Here is a 24,009-nt window from a genome sequence, read left to right as displayed (position 1 = left end):
AATATCCCATAATTTCCATTTGCAACAGAAAGCACAATAGTACAAGGAGATTTATAATTTCAGCAGCCAATGTCAGAACTTTTTCGTACCTGTGTCGTAATAGGCAAGACTCACACAGTTTCCAAACATGGTATCGATATTAAGAGTAATTTGTTCTTAAATTACTATCAGATTTCTGAAATGGAATACATTATGTAATCTTAGTACAAGACACGTATTTCGCCAACAGTAACTATTATCATGTATGGTTTTGCAGAATTGCTGTGGTAAGTCAGAGTAATTCTGACACTAGAATATCCTTATCTCCGATAACATGTTGTACTGAAAACACTAATTATTACAAAGAAATGACAAAACCGAAGTTTCCCTTCACCTTTAGCAAGCCAGTCTGAAGTACTGGTCAGCGATGCTGATGTAGAAACGTGATACTTATGAAAACCGGGACAACGAAAAACAGAGACTAAAGGAGAAACTACAGATTTGAAAAAACTAAAACAAAGAAAGGCTAGAAGAAGGAGCACTAAGTGAGTTACCACTTGGTGAAATGAAAGTAGTAGCTCAAAAATGGTTCAAATGGCTCTGAGCACTATGGGACTTAACAGCTGAGGTCATCAGTCCCCTAGAACTTCGAACTACTTAAACCTAACTAACCTAAGGACACCACACACATCCATGCCCGAGGCAGGATTCGAACCTGCGACCGTAGGGGTCGCGCGGTTCCAGACTGAAGCGCGTAGAACCGCTCGGCCACACCGGCCGGCAACGTAGTAGCCTGCCTAAGTGTAAAAATGCTTAAAGAGCAAAGTGTCGTGGAGTTTTTGGAGAACGTGATGGTTCAGAAGCCGATAGTTTGCATACAGAATCCGGTCAAGATATCGTGAAAACTCTGGTATGAAATACACTATGTAGTATTATCGTGGAACAATATGATACAATAAATGTTCCATTACAGGAAACAGATTTACCCCCTGTCTCATCAAGAGCGTCATCAGATCCTTCAAGCAAAGCGTTACTTTGTTATCTGTCAGGAAAGTTAGCGTGTCTCCAGTCTGAAGCAAAATACTTACCTACAATTTACCCAATTGGTTGATATTTCGATACACGCTATTTACCTACCAATCCTTGCCCTCCGTTACATACAGCAACTGTTTGACATAACAACTTCGGTTAGACTAAATGATAATAATGAAGGAAGTTCGATGCGAATTCATTGCCCATGAGGCCATTCGAATTCCATTCATACCAGTGTTTTACTCCGAAAGTACGTAAATATCCTTCTGAGTATCTTTAAACCTTTTTTTTTCATCGAAAACTTCTATTATATGGTTAAACATCTGTTTTCTATTGTAAAGAGATCCAAAAGAGTTCATTCAGTTAATTCAAATCATTTCTCACCTTTACCTGGTCTTCATTCGACTGTTCCATCAACTTCTGGTACTTGCTTAGAAATGAATTTTATCTAAATTCTGCCTCGTGGAATGGCCGTGCGATTTGAGGCGCCATGCCACGGATTGCTCGGTCTTTCCCACCGGAGGTTCGAGTCCTCCCTCAGGCATGGGTGTGTGTGTTTTTAGCATAAGTTAGTTTAAGTTAGTTTATGTAGTGTGTAAGTCTAGCGACCGACGACGTCAGCAGTTTAGTCCGTTAGGAATTCACACACATTTACATATTTTATCTAAATTTTAAACCTATAAATTATGTATTGACACAAATGAGCTGTAGTTAAAATCAAAATGTAAGGAGGATACACTCTAGTGACGATATTGATGTTTGGTATTTGGTGTCTGATTCGAAAATGATTGACATGAGACGACAGAACAATCACTGCGGATCTAAAACAATTTTCCGTAAAAAGGTTCTATATGCGATTATCGGCGATATTTTGTGATATTAATAGTCTTTTCTTAAATCGCATAGATGCTACGATTTTTAGAATAACAGCACTGCTCTGGTTTTGGCAAAGATAGGAAAATAACCGAATGTGAATTAAACGAAAGAACTGTCCTGCTGTTAGTTCCGTCTTAATTTAAAAAACATATAGAAAATCTAAACTGAAATTTGAACAGAGAATTTTAGGGAATCTTAAACAAGACTGAGTTTGTAATCTGTCATTGTAAACGACTCATTCAAAGAAGGGCACAAATGCGTGTATGCGTTGATTTCAAGCCTCCGCCAGAAAACGGAGGTGCAGCAAGCGTGACATTATTTCCTCAACCCTAAATTATTAACTTGTACGCAAACAGTTCAACAGCCGTAATTAAGTTCGACGAACATAAAAACGTAATTGAATAAGCAGAACGTAGGCTGAACTGCTTCGAAGTAGAAGTTGTGGTAACGGTTCATATTATACGACTCCCAAAATTTCAGTTTATGCATACTTCAATGGAAATGTTCGAGATCTGTCACTGTCTTCAGATATTTTTAAATAGTTCTCACTTTCTTGCTTCAGTCACGTTTTCTATATTTATTTGACAAAACCAGTAGACAAGACTCATTGTGGCAGCGTGCTGACAGTTTCAGCTGTGCGTCACTGTGCCAAAGGGACCAATAATCCCACCATACGTAACTGGCACGCCTGGCAAAAACATTGGTTCTTTAAGAAAGATGTAAAAACACATGAATAGGTCTAATAATGAAATCACGACTTCTCAAGATGGTGTCATGCAGACGAAATACGTGGTGGGAACTAGTTTTTTTCTTATTATTGTAAAAAAACTGAAGGGAGAAGAGTTAAATTACATAAAATTGACTGTGAAAGTTCGTATCTCCTTGCCCAAAGCCAGACTTCAGGATATAGTCCGTTTGGTTGTAACGTCGAATTTCATATATTGCAATATTAACTAATCCTCAAATTTCTTAATTATTACTAACGTCATGCAATCAATTTTTCTTATAAAGAAAATAAATTGTAGTATGCTTTAGAATATAGGAAGGCATAATTATGCCAGCAATAATGATAATTTGTTTGTCAGTTATTTGGGCTGTAGTTTCTGAAGAGCATCTATTCTTTTCCAGGGTCGTCTAACATTTGTATCATCTGCAACCTGCATCCCGCGTTCATGTAGGACGGCAGTTCAAGGAAGATGGTATGTACGGATCAAGAATTGAAAACAGTGATGTTACGTTAGATTAGATTAAATGTACTTTTCGTTCCAGTTAATCCATAGTGAGGAGTTCCGCTGGGATGTGGCGCTTGTCAGAAAACTAGAATACACAATAAGTATTTACAAAATAAGAATAGATATGCTAATGTACGTTCCTCCGATCCCAAATGAAATTGTCCTTGTGGATATGGAATCGGTCAGAAAAAATCTTCAGCATATTTACATTCAAAAAAATCTAAAACTTCTCACCAAATATTAAGAGTTCAATAAACTTAGGTGCATATGGTAATTCTTAGGCTATCGTAGGCACGCATCATAAATAAATAATAACAGTAAAATAAAATAAAAAACATTTTGCAGCACTTATTTACAATGATCGCATTTCTGCACAAAATTTCTACACAAGTCAGATTATAAGCAATATTCACATTATGTGACATTTATAAGACACACACACACACACACAAACACACACACATATGAGTCGGTTCTGCTAAGAAATTCATCAATGGAGTAGAAGGAGTAGGCCACCAATAAACCCTCTACACTCTCCTCAAACTGAAATTTATTATTAGTTAAACATTTTATGAGTGCTGGCATGTTGTTGAAAATGTGTACTGCTGCACAGTGGGCACTTTTCTGAATCAAAGTAAGTAACTTTTAATCTTTGTGAAATTTTATTCTTATTTCTAGTATTGATTCCATGAACTGAGTTGTTGGTTTGAAAAAAGAAAGGTATATTTTTAATGACAAATTTCATTAAGGAATAAATATAGTGGAAATGAATGGTTAGTAACCCCAGTACATTAGAACAATAAATCTTAGGAAAACCGAAGTCGTTAGATATACGAAGACATTAGAAACGCAGTGAGCGTGTTTGAGCATTTGTACCTAATTAAAGTCATATGGACAGATTTACTACACACTCGAAGAGAAAAAACCGCAATTCTCTTTTCTTGTACTCAGCCGTCGACTCAGTTCTACTGTGCAGAAGACAACTGCACTCACATAAGCAGAAGCGTCATGGCCAGCTGCGTTTAGTACCTTGAAACCTCGAATGCGAGGTAGGCACGGAAAAAAGAATGACATCACCGATGCGGTCGAGTTGCTGAAACAATCGACAGATGGCGTCAGCGACAACCGAGTGCAGCAACCGCAATTGTGAGGCGAAGTGGTAGCAACGTAACGTGAGATGAATGAACCGTTCTCGTATAGGACAGGTAATAATCCTATCCTCTTTGTCCGTAACACCAATTGACCTACTTATTGGAAGAGTCGATGTATATGCTAACATTAGACAAACTTATTTATTTCTATAAAAAATATTTTCATCTTAAGTTGTTTCACATTAAAAATGGTGCACAAAAACAGCTCCCTAAAAACTATATTTTGCCCGGGCAGTGCGGCAGATTTCGCCCTCCCTCCATCCCCACTTATTTAAGTAGTCATCAAAGATGGCATTAACATAAATTTGCTCGGTTTCTTTCCTACCTGAGTTCTGAATGTAAATGTTGGAGTGAAGAAAGACACATGTATTTAGCACTACTCCTAGGCAACAAGATCTCATTTATTATGCCTGTCTTGTAATGTAGACCATGGAGCGTGGTATGAGTTCTCCTGTAATGGTGATTATAGCCTTGAAGCATACCGTTTGCATTGCCTGGTTCTGTCTGTGTGTCGAGGACGTGTGCGTCTGTATCTCGGTGCGCTGCGACAAACACGTTCTTCGAGGGCAGATAAACGGCCTGCTGTTTGCCCCAAAAGAAGCGTTCCTTTTTTACGGTAATCATTTAACGTTAACGTCAATGTCATTTTCACCAAGTGTTCATGTGTAGGAAATCGAACTCAGCTGCGCGTAACATCGTTTTCCTGTAGAGGTAATAAACTGCCGGTAAGCCTGTGAAAGATTTGAAGAAACACCTCAACTTGATGATTAGAGTCTACAGCGCTAGGCGTAACATTTTTTAACTTCTGTACGGAAAAGATACTTTCATTTCCCTTCCGGTATTGTCGTTTTAAAGAGGACACGTTGTATTTTCTTCCTCATCCCTGTCCAATCAGGGCTTGTGCTCTGTCCCTAATGACTTAGTCGTCAGCAGAGCATTAAACCACTGTTGTCCTTCCTGTTTGCTTTTTTCAGTACCCAGTGTGATTTTAGTAGTAGCACTCTTCTGCGCACCAGCCATTTTCCAGTTATACTTCCTCTTTGTCTATAATCCTTGAAGGATACGTACTCGTCGTCTGTCGGGTGTATCGAGCAAGTAGCCGCAGTTTTTAAGATACTTGATTCGCATTTAAGTAGAGTGGTGTTCAGACCCCCGTCCGACAATCCAAATCAGTCTTTTCCATGATTTCCCTAAATAAGTTAAAGTTAATTTCACGACGGTTCCTTTGAAAAGTCACAACAGATTCCCTTCTCTGTTTCTTCTCGGTCCAAACTCGTTCTCTGTCGCTAGAGACCATGCCATTTACGGAATATTAAACTGTAATCCTTCTTCCTTTCACTTGCCGGTAATGTGACGACAATGAGGAAAAAATGAGAAAGCTTGTGGTGCCGATACAAGACTACCTCCTCCCGTACTCCAAGCAGACGATCTCATGGGCGATTTGAACAGGAAGCCACAAGCTTGTTGTTTCCCTCCTTCCAGCCGGCCACTTAGAAAGCTTAGCGTGATGTAGGATGCATATTGCTAGTCGACGATATGTTGCCGGGAACGAATGTCATACTGAGTGCTATATAAAGCTCCAGGATCAACTTAGGTCCGAGTCTCAGATGTTAGTATTACAGTGCTGTGAAGTATCACGTGTAAATATCTGCTGGAATGATACGACCAGTTCGGAGGTCAGTACACGAAGCTGTCTACGATTTTTTTTGTGTGTCTGGTTGGTGAAACGAGCACACATTTCCAACCAGAATGACGCTGAACTTCCCTTTACTCGCACGCACTCAGTGTTCAAACACACTGGCCAGAAACCACGATGCGGTCCGAAAACGCAAGAGTTTGACTGTTCATTTACATTTTGAATTTTCATGATATTTCGGGAGTAACGAGTCGCTCTCAGCGGCATCTGAATCTTAGGAGGAGGCATAGAACAACACGTGGTTTAAGCTACGTTTTGTGTGGTTATCAATAGTGTTCAAACGTTCCAGAAGATCTGGAGATCATATATTATCAGGGCTTAAGGCACATGTTAAATAAATTGAAACTAGTGTCCTTAGAGATCAGCATATTCTCCTTCTGGGCACATTGCAGTGGCGACCTTCTTCTGGGTGTAAACGATACTTATTTACAAGTTACATCAGTGGTGATGGGGAAGTCGAGACGAACAGTTTTATATGCGACTTTTTTGCCTATAGAGGCGGGAAACAACCTCAAACAGGCCTAAAAAGGTCACCTAAGCTATGATCATTCACGTAGCGCTAAGTTTCGGATATCTCACACCCTCTTACATCATCGGCTTAGTCAGGCTTAAACGTTTCGAGTTCATTTCTTTTCCTCGCTAAAACTGTCAGTGAATAAAAAACACGCGTTGCTCTTGCACTTACAAATTGTAAAATGGAAGTGTATGTAAATTTTTGTTTCTCTGGCGTTCTTACTACGAGATTAATGTGCTTATAAGAATTATGTGCTTAGCTCGAATTATGATGCGATTATTTTTGTATAACGTTTACAAAGTTTTTTTCTTTCATTACTATCACCGGAAAATTTAACTTACTAACGAAATAAAAAATTCAGAAGTCTAACCAACTAAGTCGTAGGAGTAATAGGGTAAGGGGATGCTCTCACGCGGCATGTATGCGTCGTATGTTAGGCGTCTTTTGTAGATCAGTTTGAGGTAGTTTCCCGACTTGATAGCACAAGCGTCCTGTTGATCTCGACTTCCTCTACACCACTGTGGTAAAACGTAAACAGATTGCGTTTACACACTGTATTTTAATGTACTTTCAACATACAGAGTATAATTTCTCCTTTTCGACGTGGTTATAAAACTAAGAAGAAACAGACTCCTTGTAATGTCACACATAACCACTTACACCATCAGAATAAATCGAAAATTGATTACATTTTATGAATAAAATTCCGTGGGCTCTCTATATTTCGATTTTTATTTGTGATACTATTTCGTAGCGAAAGATCCGTCGTCAGGATTTGCAAGATTAACTTGAAGTTTTCCGTCACGTCGTAGTGGAGCCGTCACACCTCGGCGAGAATCTGCTTCATTTGGACTCCGTGGCGAAATTTTTCTAAACTGTTTGCTTTTCGTGGCCTATATGTCGCCAGCAAACTGAAGTTAGCAAACAATGAAAGCAAACATTTTATGTGAAAAAAGCTATTCACTTGTAAGAACAGTTTGTATGAAACTTCCGATTGAGTTTCACGTACTTAATCGTAGCAATGACTCATGGTAACATTGGTCTTTCAGAGATGTTGCGCAAGGGTCACTATGTTCGGAACAAGAAAACAGAAACAGCGCTCATAGGTCGTCGAATGCGTTGAAACAAAGATGAAACAGCAGTAGTGTTACTTGGAAATACGAAATACATAAAAACGCAGTACATGTAGAACGGATTACTTTCCGTCGGTGACAACTTTCAATAATAGGGCGTAACAGAGGAAAGGAACTGTCTTACCGAGTATCTAGGAGAAAGAATCAGGCGTATCGTGTCGTACGGAAGTAGACGATGAGGGCAGGGAGTGACGCAGCGCCGGGCAAAGAGACAGAAATAATGGGCGAGCGCTCCGGACCACTGGGTTGCGTTTAATAAAGAAATTATTCAGAATCGCAGCTAAATGGCGGTCGTGGGAGTCAGCCAGATGCGTCACGCGACCCTGCCGGCCGCACTCTTAAATCCGATCAGCCGGCCGGTCTTGCCTGCTCGTGGGATTGCTTTCCCTCGGCTCAGCCACCGTTCCCCATCCCTCTGCATTATTCAGTCAGCCAGTTGCTTATCCGAACGTGCATCAATTAACCGTTCTTCTTATTGTTCCAAGGAGGGGAGTTCGGAATCTCGAAGCATCTACAGCTATGATCCGTAAAGTGTCTGACAAACGGTGTACCTACATTGTACCACATAACACAATCTACTCCCGTTCCGTACGTGGAAGGAGCTTGAGAAGAAATATCGTTTATATCACCCTGATGAGCAATTAGTAGTGTAATTTAATGATGATGGACACTACAGGAGTGGTAGGTATGGGGATGAAGAAATTCGTCGTAGAGTCAGGTCTAGAAATCGGTTAAATAAATTTAAGGGGGGGGGGGGGGGTAGGATGTCAGACTGGCCGACTTGGAGCACGAGAGGCATCACAGGACTTAATTTCCACTGTGTATTCTTTTACAAATACATTCATAAAAGTTTGTCATGACCAGGAAGGAGCCATACTCATAGCAGTGGAAGTTCAAAAGCAAAACAAAATAATTTTTTTTGCATGTGGCATTTCATCAATTTTAACTTACTATTGGCTGCATTTGTTGCTATAGGTACAGTTTTCTGCAGACATAAGAGAGATTCTTCGATGAATTTTGCACAGCATACAAATCATACTTACGGGTGCGTGAAACTTTAGAATTTTTCAAATCTGTTAAAAACTGTGGCTAAAATTGAGATAATTAACTATAAAATTTGAGTTTTTTCTAAACATGAAGTTAAAAATGTAACAGCTCATTAATTTTTTCATAAATTAAATAAATTCTAGAATTTCATACACCTATAAATATGGTTTGTATGCTGTGCAAAATTCATCGAAGAATCTCTTTTATTTGTGAAGAAAAGTGTACATATAGCAACAAATGCAGCCGATAGTAAGTGAAAAAAAAAACGAAATTTCACAAGTAAAAAAAAAATTTTGTTATGTTTTTGAGCTTCCACTGCTATGAGTGTGAATCCTGAATCCTTCCCGTTATTCTGTCAAAGTTTCATGAATTCATTTGTAAAAGTATAGACAGTGGAAATTAAAAAGTCTTGTGGTGCCTCTCCTTCCCCAAGTCGGCCCGTTTGACGTCCTAACCCTCCCCCCCCCCCCCCCCCCCCCCCCCGCCCTGCCTCACTTAATAATAAGTTCGTGTGAGTGAGACCTGACTAGTCTTTCATTGTGTGTATAACTTACTTGTTAACATTCTTAACCTTTCCGTAATTCTCTTCCACGACACAAACAAACCTGTGACCAAGTGCGCCACGTTCCTTTCTACAATCTGATGTACCCAGTTTTTCCGATCTGATTTGGATCCCACACACTTGAACAATATTCAAATACAAATTTTACGCGTGTTTCGTGAGCAATCTCTTTCGTAACCAGACTGCAGCTTTTTCACGTCCATCCAATAAGTGAAAGCTTTCCATTTTCTGTGTCTGCAATTGAGCGTAGATGATTCGTCAACTCCGAAACTCACACAATGGTACTCAAAGGTACCTGTATACAGAGCTTTTGGAAATTTTCGCCGAACACATGAATTTCTATATCGATTGTTTAAGTATCACTGCACCAAGATAAATATGGCAATGTGCTGTTATGAGAGATAAGCCGACGCTGCTTGTCACACATAATTCAGACCACGCATTCATCCATGAAACAATATCGTAGCTTAATCATTTTCTTACACGGTAACTAATTAGAGATAAGAGACTGTATTCTCAGTAAAATGGGAGAATGAAGTATTATGTGCATTCTAATTCTGTAACATGGAATGAAAAAATTCGGTAATATTAATATTATTTTGACACGTCAATTAATTGCAAAATAATTCTTATTACGCGAATGAAAATTGTTTTAAACGCTTGTGTCGGTCTGAAAATTCGTGTGTGTTGTTAGTTAACATACTATAAGATTTGTTGATCAACTCAAATTTGTTATGGAGGATATTCTTCAGTCTACTATGTCAATAACAGAATAGACTGAGTTCAAAAATGAGCCCATTACCACGTATACCTCACTGAGTGCAGTACAAGAAGTACTGCGGCATTTGTTTCGCTCAGAACGAGTGGTCGTTTGCACAAGGTGCTCTAAAAGTACAGCGAGTATACACCGCAACTTGCGGGTTCCATCTGGCTAAACAGGAGCGCGCTGGTGGGCGTAAAACCGATAATGTTTACGGAAGATTTATTTGATGCGAACAGTGTCTTGCGGTGGGCATTGTGCGTTCGTTAGCTGGCGCGAGGCAGGAGCGTACAAACAGGTTGCCAACAGCCGCTAACAAAGGCCCAAATTGTAGCGGCTGTCACTCAGCCCGGCGACAAATTGGTCTCAAATTGCTACGCACCCACCTATCGATTATCATCCGTCCTCACAAAATACGGCAGTTTTCAAAAAAATTGCTACGTTACAGCCGTCGTTCAATTTTATTACGGGGCAACTTTGTGTATACAAATAATGCTCACACTGTTCGGCCGCGTAACAAAATAACTGTTGTTATTAGGTCGAAACTTAACAAAGCAAACACAACTGTATCCCAAAACCCTGTCGGAAGCTTCTCCAGACCTTTCTACAACAAATTTCACATTGTGCGAGTGATAAACTGACGCTATCTGCGTAACTCTTTTAATACTAAGAATGCACAAATTATGACACAGTTTCTAAATTAATCTTTGAGCCATCTTATTTTGCTTATCTCTTAACAATTATTGTATCATTTCATAACGTCCCGAAATGTTAGTTTATGTTCGCCTTGTGCAATGAAAACAAGTTCCAACTAAATGTAGTTTTGTAAAACATTATCTGAATATCATCTCATGACTTTTATTAAACATTGCTTCGGTATGCTAAAGACAGTGACAAACACAACTGAAGCAGTAGGAATCTAATGATTTGTTGTTAATCTCAGTCCTTAGTACACAATCACGTCTCAGCAGGATTCAGACAAACAGAGGGAACGTAATTTGAATGTTGGAAGCAGACATAGTAACTTACGAGAAAACGAGCTGTACCTAGTTTCGGAAAACTTCAACGTAAAATTTGAACGAAATGATGATAGAGAAATATCAGGGAGATACAGAAAGTAGTGAGCATGAAAATATGCCCTCGGACTTTGCTGTTAGACATAATTTCCCGAACGGGATATCTTATACCTGATAATGACGATGCAATCGTCGATTTCATGATTAAATTTGTCATGCTTTCATTTAGATATCAGTTATCGTCGTCGCAAAATGTACCATAATGTAAAAGCATACAGAAACGGATACATAACGAATCATGGAAACCGCATACTAAAGGGATAGTTAGTTACCTATAGTTATCATTTATTACTGAAAGCCCGTCATACCTCAGAAATTGCACCATATGATAATAAAATGACCTGAAATAGTAAAAATTTAGCAAATACACGTTATAGATACAGTGATGACAGATGAATAGGTGACAGGAGACCAAGACATATTCATAACTTCTAGAAATAGTGAAAGCGGTAACAGAAGATAGAAGAGGAACAAGACAAGAAATAAATGAATGCTTTGCCAAATAAGGCAATTAGTGGTAGAGATTAGAAAGACCTCAAGACTCAGAATTTTTGTGGAGATGAATGATAAATTAAGGTTCAACGCCTGTAAGGTACGTAAGACACAGCAGGGAAAAATAATATGAAACCAGCAATTAAGAAAAATAAATATATGAACTTAACGAACGAAATTAAACAGGTCTCTGTCACACAAGAGGAGAAATATATAAAAAAATTGAACCAATGCTAAAAGTGCCGTATGCAAAGACAGAGATGTTGAAATAATAGAGGAAAAACAAAAAATATGGAATAGTTGCGAGATTTTCGAACATATGGTGAATATCACATCAGACCGGATACCAAGAAACGTGGTTGAACTGGAGAAAAATGTAGAGATAACACAAGAGGATGGGGGAAAACCAAAGGGGTAGAGGCGGAGCAAATTATAAAGAAACTAAGGAAGGGTCATACACTTGGCAGAAATGGTGAACTGAAAATTAAAACGCACTGGTGTGGTTTTTGAACAAACAGAGGTACCTCTAACCGATTATTTATCATTGCCCACAGAACGGAGAATGTAACTTAGATCTGCTTTTCAGATTTGTTGCTTTTAAACAGAAATTTTGTATTCTTCGCTGGGAAGCGTTATATACTGTACCAAAATGACTGATTATGCATGAGAAATTAAAAAGTATCCTTAAGCTGAGTACGAATGACACAAAGGAAAAACAAAGGAAAGTGATAAATGAGCACACCTCGACTGAAACAGCCTGACTCTAAGTGTCATATCCTTTGACAAACCATTGCATAGGATGATGTAGAAAATAAACAAAAGAGGCAGAATAAAGATGAAGCGCTGCAAAATATGTGAATCTGCAAAGAAAATTCCACATTAAGAAAAAGGTGTAAACGTCCTTACATAAATAAACGAAGTAATAGAAGGAAAAGGAATAAAATTTGGAATGCCTGTAAATTAAGAGAAAACGAAGTATACGATAAGACTACAAGAACATCACATCACGGAGCTATCTACATCTACACCTGTTAACATTCTCGCCAAGACACCAATGGTGTGTGGCGGAGCCTAACTTTTTAACTTTACTAGCCATTTCCTTTCCCGTTCGACTAGGAAATAGAACTAGGGAAAAACGACTATCTACATGTCTCCGTATGAGCCCTAATGTCTCATATCTTATATTAGTGGTCCTTACGTGAAATGTGTGCTGGTGGCAGTAGTATCGATCTGCAATCAGCTTCAAATGACAGTACTCTAACTTTTCTCGATAGTGTTCCTCGAAAAGAACATCGCCTTCCCTCTTGGGATTCCCATTTGCGTTCTCGAAGCATATCTGTAATACCTGCGTATTATTCGAAACTAGGGGCAACAAATGTAGCCTCTAGATTGTCTCAATGTCTTTCTATAATCCGACCTGGTGCGGATCTGAAACAATCGCGCAGTAGTCAAGAACAGGATGCACTATCTTCTTATAAGCGGCCTCCTTTACAGATGAACCACACTTTCCCAAAATTCTACAGATGTTACAATGATGGTTCTGTCACCTAGATGCCGTCGTTTCAAAGATGTAATAATTAGATAGAGTATGTCTGTGACGGGATTCAAACAGAAAATAAAGCCTAGTTTGCTAACTTACTGGTATTTTATAATCTTTTAATATAAGGAAAACAAGATCTAAAGTGTACGACGCCCTTGTACGATATGTTGTTACAAACTGATCAGAAGAGACTACCGTGGCAGAAGTGGATGTACAAAACGTATGTGCATTTTAACTAAAAAATCATCCGAAAAATGTCAGGAAAAACATATGGTTTGAGAATAAGACACAAAGATTACAGAAACTCACACAAAGTAAAGATACAGCTGAATTTATTATATCACAAATACACTGAAGCGCCGAAAAAACTGGTATAGGCATGCGTGTTCAACTACGGAGATATGTAAACAGGCAGAATACGGCGCTGCGGTCGGCAACGCCTATATAACACAACAAGCGTCTTGCGCAGTTGTTAGATGGGTTACTGCTGCTACAATGGCAAGTAAGAGAGATTGAACGCAATGTTATAATTCGCGCACGAGCGATGAGACACAGCATCTCCGAGTTAGCGAAGAGGTGGGGATTTTCCCGTACGACCATTTCACGAGTGTACCGTGAATATCAGGAATCCGGTAAAACATCAAATCTCCGACATCGCTGTGGCCGGAAAAAGCTCCTGCAAGAACAGGACCAACGACGAGTGAAGGGAATCGTTCAACGTTACTGAAATGCAACTCTTCCGCAAATTGCTGCTGATTTCACTGCTGGACCATCAACATGCGTCAGCGTGTGAACCATTCAACGAAATATCACCGATAAGGGTTTTCGAAGCCGAAGGCCCACTCACGCACCCTTGATGACTGCACGACACAAAGTTTTATGCCTCAACTGGACCTGTCAATACCGACATTGGACTGTTAATGACTGGAAACATGTTGCCTCGTCGGACGAGTCTCGTTTCAAATTGTATCGGGTGGATGGACGTGTACGGGTATGGAAACAACCCCATGAACCCATGAAACCTGTATGGCAGCAGGGGATTGTTCTAGCTGGTGGAGACTCTGTAATAGTGTGGGGTGTGTGCCATTGGAATGATATGGGACCCCTGATACTTCTAGATACGAGTCTGACATGTGACACGTATGTAAGAATCGTGTCTGATCACTTGCATCCATTCATGTCCATTGTACTTTCCGACAGACTTGGGTGATTCCAGCAGGACAATGCGACAACTCACACGACCAGAATTGCTACAGAGTGGCTCCAGCAACACTCTTCCGCGTTTAAACACTTCCGCTGGCCACCGAACATTATTGAGCATATCTGGGATGCCTTTCGACGCGTTTAACTTATTTGGTCACTTGGTGTAGCAATCAAACATAACATACTTTAAACTGATAAATTAGAACGGAGAGCAATAATTCTCTATGTTGATGATTGATGAGCTATGTGGCTCTGGACTGAATTGCCCGAAGAAACGCAGCAAGCAGCCACATTTTATGTATCTTCTTTTATGCTGAGACACGTTTTGGGCTTTCACTTGATTTGGCGTATTACATTTGCACATTCGAGAGTATAACGTTTTTTTCGACTGTATTTAGAACACCTTAGTTTCCTTTTTTTTGTAATATGCACCTCCTTTTTTCCTCCTTTATACGTACAGCATATTTTCGATACAAACAAACGCATTGCTTGTCCGCATGGTAAATGCAGCGCTACATCAGTGAACCTAAAATTGTTTGTGCTATGCATATAAAAGTGACTGGTTTCTGTGTTCCCTCAAATAATATGGCAATGAAAACCAAGCCGTAAATCTTAGTGGAAAATGACATAATCTCTTTACCTTATAAAGATGGATGTATGTTCATCATCTCCTCCCGAACTACTCGATCGATTTCAGACAAACTGTGTACACAAGTCACTTCGTATCTGGAATGAATCCCTGTGGTGGGAAGAGCGAGCTACCTCTCAAAGGGATAGGTATGATAGTGAAAAAGATGCGTAACGCATTGCAAGCAAATATCCGGAATAAATTCATCCAGTATCCCAGAACGAGAGTACTTAGCGACTTACAACAAACTTTAGACATAACTTCAAACTTCTACGAAACTAAAATGATGATGGGGTAAATTTTATCGCCTACTAAATGTTCGCTGTTCGTGCAGTAAAACTGCCGCATCAGGGAGGACGCTATAATTAATTGCTTCTTTACTACCAACTCTGTTCGCAACAAATTTGAGAGAGTATCCACTTATATCAATGAATGTACCTATAGATTCATATCATGGTACGACTCATAGTTCAACATACGTGACGTCATAAGCACTGAGATGTAGGAACAACAAAGATTTCTTAAAATGGAGCGTAAAGTACCTAGAATATACTCATCCATTAGTTGATAGGACTTGAAGAATTCCAACAAATCTTTAAAAGCAATTTCAGACCTTTTCTAAAATTTTCTCGCGTACATGTTCAAAGTCGAATATCTAACACATCGACTCATTTGTAAAGTAACCGGATGTTTGAAGCTGTTTTATACATCAGAGTTCGATTATTTAAAGAATCTGGAGTTTACTTGTTACTTACTATCTGGAAAGAACAACTGTGGCATTAGCAATCAACTTACATCCCACAGAGGACGGAATGAAAAGGAGGTTACACTGAAGCATAACTCAGGAACACCTGCTGCAATTTCAACAAATTTGTTAGGAATGCGACTTACTTTTTGTATAAAAATACTGTGAGAGTAAGATTCCCCACTACCAAACCGATGAGGATGTTGATGAGAAGAGGTGACGTAAAAATTATCGGAAACGACCTCTTTGTATATATTCCCTTTATTTAACTGACTTGTAGTACATTTATAAGTATGAAGAGCACTTTTCCTCCTATTTACGCTGTTCAGTGTGTCAGTCAGGCAGCCAGCCAATAATTGTGTCAACGTGCTCCGAGATCTAAGATCAGGCCACACGGCTCAACGCTCAGATGAATTAAACATCCTCTGTGGCGTCGTTTAGTGTAAAGCAGTAGAGAATCAGACATGTATGTGTGCAACACAGGTCACCTACGTGTATGTTCAACATCTCCTCCTAAGCTGCTGAATCAATTTCAGATACGTACTCATATTAATTACCATTTGGAAAGAAATACTGTGCAGGTAAAAATCTGAATACGTTTTCCGCGGAGCCAAAGGCTGTTTAAACTGAAATCTCCGTCGCAGTTTATTAGATTTTTCGACATCTGTATTTCAATGTACTTAGTTATGCTGTCGAAGAAACTTGGCGTTTGGATCGCGATATTGGTCTAGATGTACTTAATTTCATGATTATATTAGCGCCAGTTCTCGGTGACAGCTGATTTGCTTGCTGATGTTTCTTGTACTTCTCCTCAACCGTTCTAATAGCCTGCCACACATAACACAAGCCACATTCACACTAAATCAACTCCGACGAACAGCTGGAGGGCACCATTAGATTGTTGTTGTTGTTGATTGGTTTTCCTATTCTTTAGAATAGTTATGTGAATTACCTGCTGATTTATTCTAGCGAGCGAATGCAAACTAAATCAACGCATATTAAAATGGGTGGCTCGTTTGCATCATCGATATGTTTACGTAAGTCCGTATGCATGCACGTACTCTGTTGTTTCTAGCATAGACTGAGAAAATATTCCACAAGCGTTGTTCAGATAACGCATTTACCTATTGCATGGTATGCAATGAGAGTTTCAATAAATTCTTGAGAAATTACGGCACTTACAACACTAAGAATCTATTGTGATCACGCCCCATTGCGTTGTCATTGTAATGTTGTATATCTGACGAGTGTCGATGAGTAAAACATTCTATGATCGATCTTAGGTGTTACCAAGAATTTGTTCTCACGAGAATCACGTTTGGATAGCCCATAACTGACTCAATCCGTCAAACGAATCCATAATAAGATTTGTTACAAATTTTATTTATTTATTTACCGTATGGCAACAACAACAAACATTGACAAGTACATAAAGTTTAATTTTACATGTATATCTAGTTAAGTATTTACATATACTTTAGTTTTACTTATTGGCATAAATTTTATAGACACTTTTAAATCGTGAAAATTACTAATTTAATATTACTGACTACTTTCACTGATGTAATTGCAAGTTAAAAACAGGCAGATACATTTAATCATAGTTCAATATCTAATGATTGAAGCCAACTAACAGCAGAGGGAGTAGCAATAATAAAGTCACTATATGGTCCAGGATACTTCTTCTGAGGACAGTCTCGAACAGTATGTTAAACAGTTTGTTCTTGGGCCCCACAATCACAGGCTGGAGAATCTCGGAGTCTCCACTTGTGCATCATAGCGTTGCACCTGGCGTGGCCAGTTCTTATCGTGTTCAGCCTTGTTCACTCACTTCTCTGCAGATGAAATCGTGGTAGGCTGGCTGTTGGGTCTTGGATACCTTCATGTGCTACTGTTGCAGCATTCCACCTCTTGCGCCACTCTTCTGTAATGTCGAACTTCTTATCGTTCCTTCCATTATGCCACAGTGGATTGTGAAATTTTAAGCGGCCTGGGGGAGGGTTGTTTAAGACTGTATGAATTGGGAGGCCTTGTGGGTAGTCGCGATGGTGTAGTTTCCTCATTTCTCGATTGATTGCTTCTGGGCGTCGTAATTCAGGTGGTGGGATGTTGCTGATAGTGTGCAGCCATGGGGTCGCGGTGGATTGTAATGTGCCCGTAATAATCCTCATTGACTCGTTCAGGTGTACGTCCAGCTTCCTCGTGTGGGCACCTTGTTGCCACACTGGAGCACAGTATTTGGCAACTGGATAAACCAGCGTACGTTCTGTTGTACGTAGAGTCGATGCGGCGGCACCCCATGTTGTACCGGCTAGTTTCTTTGCGATGTTGTTTCGAGTCTTTAGTTTTTGGCTTGTTTTTCCCAAGTGTTTTTTATACGTCAGAGACCGATCTAGTGTGACACCAAGGTATTTAGGCTGGAAATTATGTCTAACCTATTGTTGGCAGAAGCTCACATTCAACTGCTGGTTTGCAATTTTGTTGTTTAGATGGAATGGCTCTGAGCACTATGGGACTTAACTTCTAAGGTCATCAGTCCCCTAGAACTTAGAACTACTTAAACCTAACTAACCTAAGGAGATCACACACATCCAAGCCCGAGGCAGGATTCGAACCTGCGACCGTAGCGGTCACGCTGTTCCAGACTGTAGCGCCTAGAACCGCTCGGCCACCACGGCCGGCTGTTTAGATGAAATGCGTAGGCTTATGTCTTTTCTGCATTTGGATGGAGTCTCCATGCTTTGTAGTATGTGTTGAGAGTTTCTATGTCTCTAGGTAACATAGCTTCTCCTTCCTCAAGTGTGCTGGTTTGTACGGCTATGGCAAGTTCGTCGGCAGAGCAAAACTTTCCGCTAGCAGTGTTTGGTATGTCACTGGTGTACATATTGAAAAGTAGGGGTTCTAGGACTGACCCTTGGAGGACCCCATTTTTCAAAGTAAATGACTTGCTCTGTTTTTGTCCAACGCTAACCTTGAAGTAGCGGTTGGTTCACGTATTTCCCATTAGTGTCGTCAGTTTCTTACTTGAGACATGCTTTTTTAACTTCAGCAGGATTCCATCTAGCCACACAGTGTCATATGCTGTTGACAGATCAGCAAAGGCCACTGATGTCTTTAGTTTCTTTTAGAATCCAGCCTCAATGTAGGATGTCAAGGCTAGGACCTGCTCACAGCAGCTCCGCTTGCTTTTGAACCCAGCCTGAATGTTGGGGTTATGTTGTTTATTACTCCTTGTATTCTGTTATGGATGAGTCGTTCCAGTAGTTTGAAGCACACGCTCAGCAGTGCAATTGGCCGGTAAGTTGAGGGGTCATGTACTGGCTTTCCAGATTTGAGGATTTATAATGTGTGTGCGATCTTGAACTGTTGAGGCACCCTTCCGGTCTTGAGTATATCATTGTAGAATTTCTTCAGCCAAGTTCTTCCATGTTCCCCTATGTGTTTTATAAATTCAGGGAATATGCCATCCAATCCTGCCGCTTTTCTCATTTTCAATGTTTTGATGGCCTCATTTATATCTGTTTCAGAAAAGAGGTCTGATAGTGTGGTATTATCATGGAGGTGCCTATTGACTTCATTCAGTTCGTTCTTTACTTTCTCTTTCATGGTTGTGTCTACAGGGACCTTCTCAGCTCTTGATTTTATGTGTAATGCCAGTTCTGATGGCATTATCTTCGGTTGCTGATTGCAGACGTTGTTTGCAGCGCCAAGTTTTCTTAATAATCCCCATGCCTTTCAGCTTTAATGAGTGAAATTTAAACTAGACGTCAGGTCCATCCATTGCTGCTTTCTTGCTTCAATCAGCTGTTCTAGCATTACTTCAGCAGTTTCAGGGTATTTGTTACACACTGTGATGCGAACAGGCGGTAGATGCGTAGCACGTACAATATTGTTGCAACAATACCACAAAATCGAAGACTGCAGTGAATTTCCTCGGCGGTGTGATCGTAAAGCATATTTTTTTATGAAATATTTTCTTGTTTAGCGAATTTCACGTCTCACCGAAGAATGCGACTTTGAAGAAGGACGGGTGACAAGTTAAAAGTATCGTTCTCAGCTCTGGGGAATCTGATGGGGATACCAACACGAAACCCACTTCTGCAGTCGAGTAAGATGATACATGATAATGTTATAGCTCCGTACCTGCTGCTACAGATTCACGGTTATTTTATCAGCGGAACTACACAGACATGAGGTAGAGAAAGGAAAGATGAGTTTTAAGTCCCGTCGACGTTACGGTTCTTAGGTACCGGGTGATAATAATTAAAGTGCAGCTACTCGCAGAGGTCCACTGTAGGCTGCAATAATCGTGAGGCAGCGAAACTTGGTAGATACGCTAATGCGTTAATGCAGAAGCGATTTACGCTGGAAAAAAATTAGCTCCAATATTGGGCACCAGGTGCAAATTTGGCGCCGTACAACATCTCGTCGGCGTATCGGGTGGTCATATGGAACAAATTGTGTAAGCAGCGATTAGTAACAAAATCAAAATTACGGCTTTCTCATTTATTTGGCCTTTCCTGTCCATGTCGCATTCCTAGTCCATTACATATGGAAGCATTTCTATACGTCTCTCTCGTGTTTAATTACAACCACCCGGTACTTAACATAGGCTCGGTTTTACAATGTACCTTTCACTTTTTAAAGAACCCTACTGCAATTAGTTTGCAGATATTTGGGAAGCTATAGAAATACTAACTAAAACTATCACGTGATCATTCTTGTCTTACTATTCGTCAGTGCTTTACACATTGCATTACTGTTTGATATCAATATTATTTTGAAGTGTATGGCGCATAATACGTGGCCTTCAACAAACGAGGAGCTACTTGGAAACAGATACTGAAGCGAATTATTTTCTTTGAAGAACAGTTGTTTGTCCATCTTAAAACGTGTCATTTGAAGAATTGATAGGGAAAACTTCGGATTATGTGCTATACTACCCGTTTGAAACGTAATCATATAATCAGTTTAGGAGTAAGCCAGTAGTAATTCCACTTCCGACAGCAAGACGACATTAATTTAAGAAAATAACTGGTGGGTGTGTTTTGACATGCTCATTGCACGTATATTGCAATGATTGGTACATTATTTGTGAAAGAGTTAAAGCGTCTACTTCAACCGAAGAAAATTATTAGCGGAAAAGAAAAAGCAACTGCAGGTGTGTAGGTATCACTTTGCGGCGACTGACAGAAACTGAGTTGCAAATAATAGCTCGGCGCTATGTAATTCCGGACTCGGGTAAGCGTTTTAGATCGATTATCAGTCGCGACAGTAATGAGGTACACATGGATACAATTTGGGGTGCTAGCCGCTAGCCGCGTGCCGCAACATCTGTCAATACAGTTATTTGGGCACATGTCCGACGCGACACGCCTGTCGTTACGTGCTCTGCGGCCTAACATCTCCAAGAGCGGCAAACAAAAGCTGCGTTCCCAGTGCACTCAAACGCTGAAAATTGTTCCGTCTGGTCTCTTGGAGTCTTCTTCTTCTCGTCCTTACCCGTCGCTGCTTACTTCGTGTTAACAGAAACTTCTTGAGCCGAAGATAAGTGTACGTTGTTTTCCTTGTATGGTAATTTAAGTTGGAACGTAGTTTTACTTGCTCGTCATTTGCGTAACATTTCTAGTGTTCATTAGAGAAAAATATGAAATTATGTTTTAGTGAATCTATAAGCTTGTGCCACTTAATAATTAGCCAGTTGTTTTAATGAATCCATAAATATTTCACATGGGTACAGACGACATTCATAATATATCCAAGTCGTTCAGTTCCCAATATGAGAACATTAATTTTACGTTAGAACATGAACGTAAACAGGCTTTGCCGGCCGCGGTGGTCTAGCGGTTCTAGGCGCGCAGTCCGGAACCGCGTGACTGCTACGGTCGCAGGTTCGAATCCTGCCTCGGTCATGGATGTGTGTGATGTCCTTAGGTTAGTTAGGTTTAAGTAGTTCTAAGTTATAGGGGACTGATGACCGCAGATGTTAAGTCCCATAGTGCTCAGAGCCATTTGAACCATTTTTTGTAAACAGGCTTTACACTTCCTTCGTCACAATGTTAGCATTACAGATAACAGAGGTTGTTTTGATTCATACACAACACATGTACTAGAATACAAAACACATCATTTTTGAATGGTCTACTTATAGTTATCTTCAACATACGTAATCAAAGATAATAAACACTACCAAAAAATTTCCCAAGGAAATGGGTACACCTCACACAGAACAGATCCTCCTACTCAAAAAAAAAAAAAAAAAAAAAAAACTCTAAATAAGGATGAAACAGTTCTTACAACATCACAAACTGTAACAGGAAAATATACGTACTTTGGACTTCGATGGAAACCTGTCATATAAAATAACAAAAACTGAAAAACAGTTCAGTTAAGTATTAGTTTTTATACAAAACACAAACTGTTACTTCATATGCTATGAAAACAAGCAACAGACAAACTGCTAAAACTGATACCATATCTGCATAGGTCAAAGTTGCATCAGTTTAGAGCGGGGTTTAACGAACATTTTGCTGCCGTTCGCTTTCAACAGAAAGAAATCAGCTGTATCTGCCTGTTTGCTTTAAACTGGACACACTGTTGGCAGTATTGGAAACGGCCTAAAGATCATACAGATACGAAACAATAGACGGAAACTGGACATCTTACAGCATTTAGAAGTTTTCAGACACAAAATTAAGCACCGAAACAACGTACTTATCCAGCATACAGTCAGCAAATACACCAGAGTTGTCAATACTCTAGCTTAAAGTATCCCATCTTACAAAAGCTCTATTTTCATATTACTGCGTGTTGCTTCAAAAATCAACTCGTGGAAAGAAAATATTTCTTTTCATTACAGTCTACATAATTTCTGGCAGAAGTTAAAAAATAGGTAGACTATAACAGCAATCTTGTTTCTCCAATGTGTCTTATCTACAGGATTACTGAAAGTCACTATCTTTGGTCACGGAGAATATGTATTTTTATTATTTTCATACTTCAGTATATTGACGACGTATGTGCATTAGGAACCAAACCAATTAGTGGAGTTTCCAGATGGACCGCGAATGAAGGAGACTCTCTAAATGTGCAGGTACTTTATGCCACCGCAGTTTGTTTTACTAGAATGTAGATAATGTGTTGCACAATTTATTGTACATTTATCATAAGAGACGGTGAGCAGCTCATTAACTAATTCGTTACAAATATGTAAATGCTTCGAAGTTACCATTTAACATTTTGTGTTGTCGAATCTCTTAGAAGCTGGTTTAAATAAACGAATGACAGGAAACACAAAACAAAAACTTGTTTTGTTGACATCAGCGTGTCGTTCTTTCCGTTGGCGTGTTCACTTTTACGTACACATCGACTTTCATAGGGTAAAGTGACGAAGCGGAAAGAGAACGTCTGCAGTACTTACGTTTATCTTTCCCGATAGTTGCAGCGCAGCAGTTTCGCAGTGAACGTGAAAGGCTGTACGACTACCGCATTGTTGGACATGGGTCTCGTTTATGTTTTGCTGAAGCAAACAAAGCATCTGATGTTAACACAACACTTTACTAACAGGCCACTTACAAACTGTCCAACATTCGATCTTTGACATTGGATGCCCATTCGAGAGGAGCTGGGCTCATATCCCCTTTTGAATCAGGTTTCCTGTGCTATCGCTAAATCGCTTAATGCGCATGGTGGATGGGTCCTCTGAAAAGGACACGATCCCTTTTACCCCTTCCCGTCGATGAAACATAAAACTTTAATCTTCCTTTCTCGCGTGTTTATACCAGGACCTATGCCAAGCTTGAAGGTTATATGCAGATACACATGACAAAGGCACTCTTTTCGCTGTGTGCATTGTAAGGGTGACCCCTTACATAGGTTACTGAGTTTCCACGACAACATTTTTAAGTAAATGCCGGGGCGGTTCCCTCAAGACTATTGCTGGTATATTTTACAATCTCAGTGTGATATCAGATCGTTCTCTTTCTGTAGTTATGTCTATATCGATGCTACGTGAAACTGTAAGCTATCCAATATTGCGTAAATGATTAGAGTATTTTATTCTGTGGTTTGACGATATTCAAAACACTAACACCCAGAGCATCTTGACTCACATCATACTCATGAATGGAGAGGATTACGAGAGTGGCAGGTATATTTATTTAATGTTCAGAGTGATGGATTGATAAAAATTTTTGTTAGAGTTAATCCTCCTGCCTGACAAAATTTAATTGTCATCCGTCTGAGGCTTGTTTCGTACAGCTTGCTGTTTTTACTGTGAACAGTTTTACATGGTTTTAAGCCGTAGTAGTTAATACTAATCAAAAACTAAGCGCTGAAAATAAA

At 39.7% G+C, this 24,009-nt stretch overlaps 1 long non-coding RNA gene across 1 annotated transcript in view; it reads left to right on the top strand.

Annotated features, from left to right (window-relative positions):
• The first annotated feature begins 3,015 nt into the window (after positions 1-3,015).
• Positions 3,016-24,009, top strand: part of LOC124723173 — a 530,296-nt gene continuing 509,302 nt past the window's right edge. Inside the window, exon 1 of the long non-coding RNA XR_007006527.1 lies at positions 3,016-3,086. This is a non-coding gene — a long non-coding RNA (uncharacterized LOC124723173). The remainder of the gene's footprint in view (positions 3,087-24,009) is intronic.

This window comes from Schistocerca piceifrons, chromosome X (assembly GCF_021461385.2).
Source record: "Schistocerca piceifrons isolate TAMUIC-IGC-003096 chromosome X, iqSchPice1.1, whole genome shotgun sequence".
Taxonomy (NCBI): Eukaryota; Metazoa; Arthropoda; class Insecta; order Orthoptera; family Acrididae; genus Schistocerca; species Schistocerca piceifrons.
The sequence above is the reverse complement of the archived record's forward strand: the minus strand, read 5'-3'. Positions and strand labels throughout refer to the sequence as shown.